Genomic DNA, 11,295 nt, shown 5'->3' on the forward strand with positions numbered 1-11,295 from the left:
GGGCACCTTGTTTTTGATAGGCATGTCTTTTAAAGGGCTTTTGGGAACCACCTTTCCAAGACTCATCCCAGCTCCTAAAACGTTCAAATTACATACAAGCAGAGCCACCTGAACTTTACAATTACCCTGTCCAGCACCTTCTGGATAAAGTAATCCTCATCATTGAGGTCTAGCGCTTCGTAAACTAGGAGACAGCATTATCTTAAGAGATGTAACAATGAGCCCCTGTGATGTGCCATTTAGGGCACTGAGCATATTACATACATTATTTTAGTTCTCACTGCAGTAGTATTAGGTACATGTTACCATACCCATGTTACAGAAGAAAAAACGGATACTTGTGAGATGAAGACCCACAGCCAAAATGGGGTAGCTGCCAAGTGTAGTGTGCCTCTGAGTCCCCCACAGAAAACATTTCTTTTTCCTGCTAAGAGGGAAAGTGGGCAGGGTTAGGCAAGAGCAAAATAAATTATGTTTGAGGCAGAAGGGCAATTATTTCTGTCTTAAGTGGTGGGAATGTGGTTATTACCAAAACGTAGAAAGCAGATGGCCTTTGGATGGCTAATGGTAGAATTTCTATTGTTCTTAATTACTATTCAATTACATTCAAAATGTCTGCAGCAACAATAACAATGACTGGAAGCTAAGCAGAGGGTTCTGTCTTGATTGATTTTGCCTTCTTATCTGGGAGCCCCCAGCCCTAGACCTCACCTCCAGCTGGGCTCCAGGCAAAAGCTCACTGGGGTTCCTAATGGCCCCAGCCATGCATCTGCCATTTCTGCTCCTCATCTTTGGTAACCAGCCCCATAACCAGTGAGAGACAGAGAGGGGATCTGTACTCCCATCTTTCAACATTCCAAAGCCCATAGTCTTTTCTGCATACCAGCTGATTTTCCTTGTTCAAACAGTGGCAAATAGAAGAGAATCTTAATTAACATTTGTAGTGAGAAACTTTACGAAATAATCTTCTGGGATTAATCACAAACCTACTTCCTTTTATCTCATTCTGAATTCTCTATGGGATACTTAGAATGCAAGGGACTTCTGAAACCTTAGATAGGAAACAAACAGCCCACCTTGGTTTTCCCAGTCTCCGCATTTGCCCATGCATGACTGTCTCACTTCACAGGAGGCAGCTGAATGGATGCTCATTTCCTAATAAATTCTTAGAGATATAAAGACATGGAGAAACTCTGACACAGGAGCTTGAGGTAATCAGCTATGAAGGCTGCATTCTGTTAGCCCTTTAAGACTTTAACAGAGAGAAAGGCATTAACTCAAATTGGAGTCTTTAAATGGTTCTGGTCATGCTGCCTAACTTTGGGATTCCAAATACTACAAGGAAGCTTTGCCACTAAGTTTTGTCAATTAATTCCTCAAGCCCAAAGGGGATTTGAGAGAAGATTAAGCCATATGCTACTGATTCATTTACACTTAACTCAGCAATATGTTGTTTAGAAAGTAAGATTTGGTAGGGAGGGGAAGCAGAAAGAAATCTTGAAGTGCCTTTTTAATACCATTAAAGATTTATTTGCTTCATAATAGCAAAGTAGAGATTATTTTCCCAAACGTAATTCAAGTCTAATCTCAACACCTTCAAAGCAAGGTGAGGTTGGACACAGCTGGATTTCAGCTGACTCCTTGCTCCACACAGGCTTGAGAGAATCAGGTTTCTGAGTTGAGGAAAGGTAATCTATAGGATAAGGACTTAAGGGAAGGGCTGGTGGCATTATATTTCCTGCTCATTTCTCTCCAGGGTCCTCCCCCCCCCACCCCCCAGTTCTTGGTGAGTGTTAACCCATTTCTGATTTTTCCAGTTGTTATGGTCTAAGTATTGGGCAGAAGTCAACATGGAGGAGAAACTTTTCATTATATTCTCTTATTAAAAAAAAAGTCATGTGACTCAAGAACACAGTGCTGGCACAATACCCACCACTTTCCTTTGCTTCACTTCAGCTACCCCATCTCCCTCCACATTCCAAATGGTTCTCAAGCTTCTAAAGGCCTGTGGGGAACTGTTGACAAAGTGTGCCATGGCTGGAAGAAATTGTGCCATGAGAAGAAACCCTGCATTTCTTCACATTATGAAGCCTAATAGATTTCCAAGATATGACAAATTTTTATGTATAGGGCACTATAATGGGTAACATTTGGAAAGATTACAGCTCCATTGACCACCATCTTCCTGGAGGTTTGCTGTTAAGAAGGCAGAGGTAGCACATCACAACTCTTATTTATGTCTTTTCTCTATAGATAAGGGCTCTGAGGTGGCTCAGAAACACATACAAAAGATAGATTACAATGCACAGATGCCATGCTGGAATGACAGTGATGATGGTAACCATATAGTGTGATTCTCCCTGAATTCCCCCCATTAAAAGAAAGCAACAGGGATGCCTAGATGGCTCAGTTGGTTAAGCATCTGACTCTTGATTTTAGCTCATGTCATGATGTCATGGTTCGTGGGATTGAGCCCTGCATTGGGCTCTGTGCTGATAGTGTCGAGCCTGCTTGGGATTGATATTCTCTCTCTCTCTCTCTCTCTCTCTCTCTCTCTCTCTCTCTGCCCTTCCCAAACTTGTGCGCACACTCTCTCAAAATAAATAAAACCTTAAAGAAAAAAGTAAGCAAATAAAATAGCAAAAAAAAAAAAAAAAATCACCCAAATAACATCTACAACCAAACTCTGTAACAGAGGGATCTCTATGAACCCCAAAATATAAACAGGTGGGGCATGATCACATAGAATCCAAAGGCCCTTGTGATATCAGCATCTATACAGGATAAAGAAGAAAAAAGCCACCAGGCACCATATGCACCTGAGAAGAAGAACCCCAAGATGGTCAACAGGGAGCCTCTGGAGAACACACATCACAGGCAAGTTGAGGACAGCAGCAAACCCCAGGAGGAGTTAGCATGCCTCTTTACAGTCATCTGGGTAACAAGGGATCTGTGGAGAAGTCTGAAAGTACTGAAAAAAACATGACCCTATGAACTCTGGAAACTAATCAACCCTTTTTCCAGGACAAAGCCCCACACTGAGGAGAAACTGCCGGAAGGAGATGCCCAATTGAACAGGGGAGGGACTAAAGGTGTACAGGAGAAATTAGGCCCTGACAAAGGTAGGGGAACACCAGAGGAGGCAGCTATCAGAATAGACATAACTTCACTTTGAGAAAAAGGAACCAAACAAGCAGCTCTAGACACCTGAAACTAGAATAGCTACTTCAACCCAACACATCTGCCAGAATGTTCAGGAAAACCAGTTTCCTATAAAAGTGAGCAGTCAAAAGGAATGGAGGTAAAGCACTGTACAAAGCTCTCACAAGCAAATATAGAGGGGAATGGACAAAGTATCATCCTACAAATAATGAAAATACACCATAACAACAAGTCTACAACACAGATAGAAACTGTGACCTAGACTGTCAAATAAGTTAAAAGACATATAGCTCTCAGATATGGAAAAACAACATAAAAATAGGTGAAATAAGATGGCAGAACTCAAGAAAACTTTAAATGTAACTGCTAAAAATCACTGCAGAAATGAAAACTAAATTAGGAGGAACACAGAACTGAATAAAACACAAAAGTTAAAAAAAAGAAAGTTAAGAGGTATAGAAAAAAATTTTCAAGAATCAATACCCCAGTGTTACCTTTCCATTGCTGTGTATCAATTCACAAAACCTAGGAATTTAAACATTAACAATGATGTATGATCTCTCATGGTTTCTGAGCATCATATAACACATAAATGGGAAGTTTATTTTTTGCCCCATCAGTTCTACAGCCTCAGCTGGGGATATTTGAAGGCTGGGGGCTGGAATCATCTAAAAACAATTCTCTCAAATGCTGTCAATGCTGGTTATTTTCTGAGCGCCCGGCTGGATCTACTGGTTGAAATACCTGCATATGGCCTTTCCAGGTGACGTGCAAAGTGTTTCCTTGACACTCAAAGGCAGGATTTCAAGTGCAAGCCTCCCAAGACAGGACCAGGAAGAAGCTGCATTATTCCTATGACCTAGCCTCAGAAGTCCCGGAGTGCCACTTGTCATCCATTGGTCAGTGCAGCCACAAGACATGACCCTGATTCAAGGAAAAGAAATAGATTCCACTCCCTCCACTGCCTGAAAACTGTGTCAATCACACTATGAGGAAAACATATGGGATGGAATAAATATGCAGGCATGACCATCTTTAGAAAAATAAAATCAGACACAAACCTTCTAACAGAATTTCTGAAGTTTTAAACCAACATGACAGGATGAAACAAACATCACAAACTTTAACTGAAGAAAACTTTCTTAAAAGTTTTACCACAGGGGCGGGCGCCTGGGTGGCTCAGTTGGTTGAGCGTCCGACTTCGGCTCAGGTCATGATCTCACAGCTCGTGAGTTCAAGCCCCACATCAGGCTCTGTGCTGACAGCTCAGAGCCTGGAGCCTGCTTCGGATTCTGTGTCTCCCTCTCTCTCTGCCCCAACCCACTCGCATTCTGTCTCTGTCTCTCTCAAAAATAAACAAACATTACAAAAAAAAAAGTTTTACCACAAAGGGGAAAAAAATAGTACTGACATTATGTTCCGTGAAGGTACACAACTAGCTGGGAAAATCAACCCAGAAGAACCCAAAGTGAGACATAATCTAATAAATCTACTGAACTGTAAAGAAAATAAAATCCTTTGGACATCCATGCAAAACAATCAACTCACTTATAAAGGAAATGAAATTATAAAGTGTCATATTTTTAGACTAGTACGTTATTCCAGATAACAATGGAATAATAGGTTGTGTTACTAAAGGAAAGAAAATTTGAGACAAGAATTTCACACACAAATGGACTTTTAATTATAAATCCCACAGATCAACTATTATGAAAATGTAAGGATTTGGACAATACAGTTCCTTTGTGCCTTTTCTGAGGAATTACTAGACAGTAAGACATTCTAAAGGAGCCAAGAGACTCTGACATAAAGACTGCTGTAAGACACAATCTTTAAAACACACATCATGGCTGTGACTTTGTCAGTCTATAACGGAATTAACTGTTGTGTTAATTGGCATAAATATAACTTTAGAAATATCAACTTCTATGCTTCCCAATAGGAGATGAAGAATCAGAATATGCCCTTGAACTTTGTGGCCTGAAAAGAATTATGAAAAATCCTGTAATGAAAGCACAGTTTCTTCATTATAATTATGACTGATCTGTACTGTGTGATTAAGATTCTAAAGCCAATATTTACCTAATTTATTAGGCTTTCTAATTAAAATGAGTGGTGCTTTCATAGGCATCCTGAGGATTTCAAATTGCGTAGGTCATAATGTGACTACTTAATGTGGTGCTGAGGTCTTGTCAATAGACTCAAATTGACAAGAGCAGCTAATTAATGTTCCTAAAAGACAGTAACACAACAGTGTTGGACTATTTTTTAGTTGATTCTCAAAAAAACTTTTCTCTATCCTTAGTTGAAATATACAAAAATATTACCCATTTCTTCAAATTATGCCAATATTATATTAAAAGATATAATTGTGCCTATTTTTATATAGGCTGTAAACATATGAAGATCTTTTAAGAAAAATTATGAGATGTTTATAACCAAATGTCCAATTCTATAAGCAACAAGATCAACAACAATGTCTAATTAAGTTCATAAACTTTTCAAATTTTGAGTAAGAAAAAGGAAACAGGTTTGTCCTGGCTGTTTCCTCTGTCCTGGAAACTCTTCCCTCAGGTATCCACCTGGCTCACTTCTTCAAGTAGGCTCCTTCTAAGTGGGAACATCTAGCAGAACCTCACTTAAAAGTGAATTCTCCATCCCTGCTGTTTGTCTCCATGCTGTCATTCTAATATAACATACATTTGTTTTGTTCATTACTGTATCCTCAGTGCCTAAAAAAGCAACTGGCACATAGAAAGCATTCAGTAATTTCAACATATTTGATATATATTCAATTCAATATATTTGAATGAAAGAAAAAATAGCCAGTAGGTCAGGGAAGGTTCTAGATGAACCTTGTGATCAAAAGGTTAAGAGTCATATGGCAATTTTTACCTTCCACGTCCTAGAACCTGACACCAAAACTAAAAACAAACTCCCTTATACTTCTTAGGTACATGAGAATATTCAAAGGTGTTCCGTTACTGAAGATCATACACACTGTAAGTGGGACACTTAATATGAGGCTAAGTGTTCAAGTACCAAATTCAGTGCTCTTGCCACATTAACAGTTCATTCTTAGCAATCTAAGAGTTGGCAGATGTTACAATGAACTTTATAATCTCAACTTAAGGTAAATGGTGAAAATAAAGTAACAATGAGGAAAAGAAAAGAAAAAAAAAACACAATAAGTGTATAATGGACCCAGTAGTTCCCAACTGGGGCAGTTTTGACTCCCATAGGACATTTGTCAATGACTAGAGACATTTTGTTGTCACAAAAGGGAAAGTACTACCGCCTTCTAACAGGACAAAGATGCTGCTAAACATCTTACAATGCATTGTACAGCCCCCACAACAAAGAATTATGAGGCTCCAGAGGTCAGTAGTGCCGAGGTGGAGAAGCTCTGATAACCTGAGACTTGTGTACACCCAAGCAAGACTAAGGTACTATGAAAATCAGTATAGGGATAAAATGATTCTTATCACATTACCTTAAACATTTAGTTCAGTGTTTTCGTTTTAAACGTTATTATTTAACCAATGTACTTTGCTCACATATAAAACCCTTTAATTGGCATTTAATTACCATTCAATTCTTTTTCTTCTAATTAACTCATTAAATGTCTCACTAAGTAAAAACAACACTAAGCAAATGAGCTAATTAGTGTCTAATTATCGGTTACTAAAGATTACTACAAATGACTTACAAATGGCTAGCTTCTTGACTACTACTGGGGATTTCAGTTGCTAACCTTAAGTAATTGACTGCAATTTATATAGCAGGGTGTATACATAAACTGCATGACTGTTAAAGCTGAAGCAGGAAACTTTCATCACTTCCTGGGGAAAGAAGAACATTAGCAAAAGGCTTTTTTGGATTCATGACTACATGCCTCCATCCTGCGGCAGAGCATAGAATGAGGAGTGGCATATTGGAGTCAGAAAAAAAAAAAAAAAAAAGGCAGACAGCAGCAGCACTAAACTAAGTAAGCATGGAGATTCTGGCTTATCCAGCAATGGAACACTGATAGGGAAGCTCTAATTTAAATCAGAGATCAAGAGTCTAACAACCCCAGAAGATAGGTTTTATTATTACAAACTGTTTCACTTATTATCACTTGTTTTTCAGGTGTAGAAACTGGATACAGAGTTCAGTCACCCAAGGACACATAACAAGCAAACAGGGATTCAAACTAGCAATCTAGCATCAGAGTTCTCTTTATCATTAGTAAATGATGCCTTCTTTCTACTACACTGAAATCCAATATACAAGACCTGCTATTGCACAATGAAGTGGACAGGTTTCACTGTTGAATTTACTTGAATTTGTAATCCCAAAGAATAATCAATTACACGGACATGCCCCCCCAGGCCTCAAGACACCATGCCATTGGACAGGCTTTAAATCATATGCCCAGGCTTTGGAATCAGGCAGATCTAGGTTTGGGTTTCCGCTCTGCATGTTACTCTTTGTGTGACATTCAGCAAGACACTGATTCGCCTCAGTTTTTTCATCTGTAAAATGGGGATAATAATGCTTATCCAAGAGATCATTATGATGAGTAAATGAAATCATATAAAATGTTTACACTAGAACCTGGCATACAGTAGGTTTCCCATTTATTTTTTATTGCTATAGCAAATAGCAATCCAGAAAATTTTTGTTGTAATTTTTTTCATTGTTGTGCTAAAATTAAGAAGTGTGCTTTACCCTGTAAGTCAAAGGCTACACAAGACAAATTTCTTGTTTTTGTGTAAGAGAAGATTTCTTTACAGTTCATAATTGTATGGGATACAATTTGTAATTAAAGGAGTGGCAAAAAATGAAAAGAAATATAGCTGCCATTTTAATGGAAGCTAATCTACTCCTATTTCGTATTAGAACCAAGAGCACATAAACTCATTTTCTCTTTCATCACTCAACATTTACTACCGTCTACTAGGGCTAGTAGAATACCTACTGTCTACTAGGGCTAAGATACTCACTAGAAATATAGAAATTTTGGGGGGCGCCTGGGTGTCTCAGTCCGTTGAGCGTCCGACTTTGGCTCAGGTCATGATCTCATGCCTCGTGAGTTCGAGCCCCGCATTGGGTTCTGTGCTGACAGCTAGGAGCCTGGAGCCTGCTTCTGATTCTGTGTCTCCCTCTCTCTCTGCCCCTAACCCACTCACATTCTGTCTCTGTCTCTCTCAAAAATAAACATTAAAAAAAAATATTAAAAAAAAAGAAATATAGAAATTTTTTAAACAAAGGAAATCATTTACAGTAGGAGACAACAAGTTTTTCTCCATTCCACAAATGTTTACAAAGCCCTAGGAATAAAAAGGCAGGAGAGATTGTCGAGATCCCGGTCTCTTCTGGAACTTAGCATGAGCAATGTTATGTGATATGTTATAAAAGCAGGGCAGGATACAAAGACTACCTTCCTCAGATCTGGAGTACCATAGGAGTTTCTCAGTGAAATACTCTCTAAATTTAATGTTGAAGGATAAGCAAATGCTTCCTGAGCCCTAGAGGCATTGTAGCACTACGGTGTTGAGTGTGTGGCTTGGAATCCGATCAGATCCTTATTTCTTGGGTAACTTCAGGCAAGTTACTTCACGGAGAATAAGAGCACCTACTTCATGCTATCGATGAAAGTACTGAATATAACAATAAATGTAAAACCCTCAGAATTGTATCTGACTCATAATTAAGTGCCCAATAAATTTTAGCTATCACTTTTCATCTTTCCAGGTTCACCTCAAATGAGAAGTGAATGGCACATACAAGGATCAGAGACGTAAGAACATGGAACCATTTGGAAAACTGCACATACATCGATCTGACTGGAGTACAGCATTCCTCTAGGGGTGCTGATAGGGCCCATATTCTGAGGTAGAAGCCTGAGTACTACTCTGACTAACCTGAATTTTATCATGATGGTTACAGGTTGTGGGAGACACAGAAGGATTTTTAAGCATGGGAGGCATTTCTAATTTCTATGACAGTAAGATCACTCTGTGAACAATGTGGAAAGTAGGCAGGTCAGGGGCAAAACCCACTGCAAGCAGTTACAGTGCCACTGCAATCAGCTTCCCAGGTGAAAACTTTAAGGGTTTTGACCTATGGCCGTGCAGTATGGATAGAGGACCTTCTTGTAGGTGAGACAAGTTGGGTTAAAGGTCTTGTTTTGACCTCCTATAAGACTGGTCATAAATCTCTTACTAATATACTGGGGTTCAAGGTGTAAGAAGAAAGGTGTTTCTGTGTTTTTCCTAGGGCTTGGATCATGCGGCTTTTCTTTCACCTTCTGTTCTTCAATAGACATGTCTTTTCTGAATAGTCCCAAGAATGATGCATTCTAAATGCCTGTAGACTTAGAAAGAATAAAGAATCATTAGTCTCCATGAGCAGGCCAACAGTCTACTTCTACATAGGGCTCCTGAATGGAATGCCAGGGTAAAAAGACATGCACCGATTTATATCCCCAAGCATGCTATATTACCAAGTCTACTTCCCCTGTGTTATAATATTTCCATGTAGTATATTTCATGACAAGAGGTAGGAGCAAATTTACTCTTAATCTCATCCATTGCACTGAATTAAATCATGCACTTTTCAAATATGCATCTTAAATTACTAACAATTTGGGTTAGTGCTGTTTCCATAAAATGTGCTAATAATGAATTATGTTTCAGAGAAAGAGCTAATTCATCAAGGCTAACTGAGCTGTTTTAGAACCTCCTAAAAAGTACAGATGAATGTGATTTCAGAATCATTTATTGTTAACGTGAAGAGCTAAATTTGTTGGCAAAATTCCGCTGGTATTCTTGGTGAATGACTCCAGGTGCAGTTATTAAGGTCAAATATTATGGTGTCACTGTCAAGATTTTTTTCTCCTATAAAAACTGAGGAAGGATTATGGATCTCTTAATGTAGAGGTCCCTAATGAACTATGCCCCACCTGCAGCTGTTAAGTCAAGATTCATCTCAATAAAAATGTGTGCTTATCAAAGTTCCAATTGTAGTCTTAACAAAATCAGAGCCTTATCGCTTATAAAATCATAAAATTATAGGCTTAGGAAGGAAGTTACATAGTTTATCCTCTATCCCCTTGGCTCCAGATGAGATAATATGTAAAATGCACCACTGCCTCTGGTTTGTGAAGGCCATCTGTTTGTAACACATCTCTTCTGAGGGTCAGGGTTGTTTCAGAAGATCTGGTGGGAAAGACAGCTACCCACCCCCATTTTTTTCACCATTCTACCTGACACATTTTACCTTCAGGCACCTGCCAAAGATGCACGTTTGGTCAAGAAGCACAACCTTCCAAACAGAAGGGCCATTTATCTTATCAAGGGCATTCAAGGATTTGTACTTTCCTGGTGCAAGTTCTAAATAGGTTTATTTAGGGCCAGCAGGAAGATGACATAAGACAGTAAATTTTCCAAGACTGCCTTTCTCGAAAAGCCTGTTCAAGAGATTGACAGCCCTCACAGTTCAGAATTTGAGTACAATCTGAATGTGTACTAATCTTTCTCCTTTTTTACAATTAACAAACCCAGTGATAGGAAATGACTCCCTCAGGGCACATGACTAGATAAAGGCCAACCAGGGATTAAGAACTCAATTATTGCACATTGTCCAAATAACGTGGCTTGTGTAATGGAATATACTCCTGCTTCTAGCTCTCATTTGGTGATTTTTATTTTCCCTTTCAATATTAGGGGGAAGGGGATATTTGGAGAATTTAACCTCTGGTTGCAGAATTATGGAGATTTGAGGTGACAGATGCTTACAAGTTGCAAGTGACTGCTGAAATTGTTTTATCACCTCAGAGGATATGGCCAAATGCCCCAAAAATAGTCATTTCTTGTTTAAAAAAGAAAATCTCAGCAATACAAAAGACAACTGCACTGAATTCCCCCATGCTTTCTGGGTAAGTACAGTGGGCACCTGGTGTCAGAAAGGAGGACAAGACTGAACATGCACAGCCAGGAAAGCATGGGCTCAGAACTTCTTACAACTCCTTAGGAATCTAGAGGGGCAACAAGGGAGAAGCAGCAATTACAGTTTCAAACCCCTGTGCCACCCTCTCTCCCCCAACCTTATAAAATAATCAAACGTACCAACCAGTCCTTTCCTAGC

The 11,295-nt window shown here is 39.1% G+C and overlaps 1 long non-coding RNA gene across 1 annotated transcript in view; it reads left to right on the forward strand.

The window, feature by feature from the left end:
* Positions 1–9,025, forward strand: part of LOC109247252 (uncharacterized) — a 53,617-nt gene extending 44,592 nt beyond the window's left edge. The window contains exon 4 of the long non-coding RNA XR_002071659.2: positions 8,902–9,025. This is a non-coding gene — a long non-coding RNA (uncharacterized LOC109247252). The remainder of the gene's footprint in view (positions 1–8,901) is intronic.
* Positions 9,026–11,295: the final 2,270 nt, after the last annotated feature.

The sequence above is a fragment of the Panthera pardus genome, unplaced genomic scaffold (genome assembly GCF_024362965.1).
Source record: "Panthera pardus isolate Hobbes unplaced genomic scaffold, ASM2436296v1 HiC_scaffold_3, whole genome shotgun sequence".
NCBI lineage: Eukaryota > Metazoa > Chordata > Mammalia > Carnivora > Felidae > Panthera > Panthera pardus.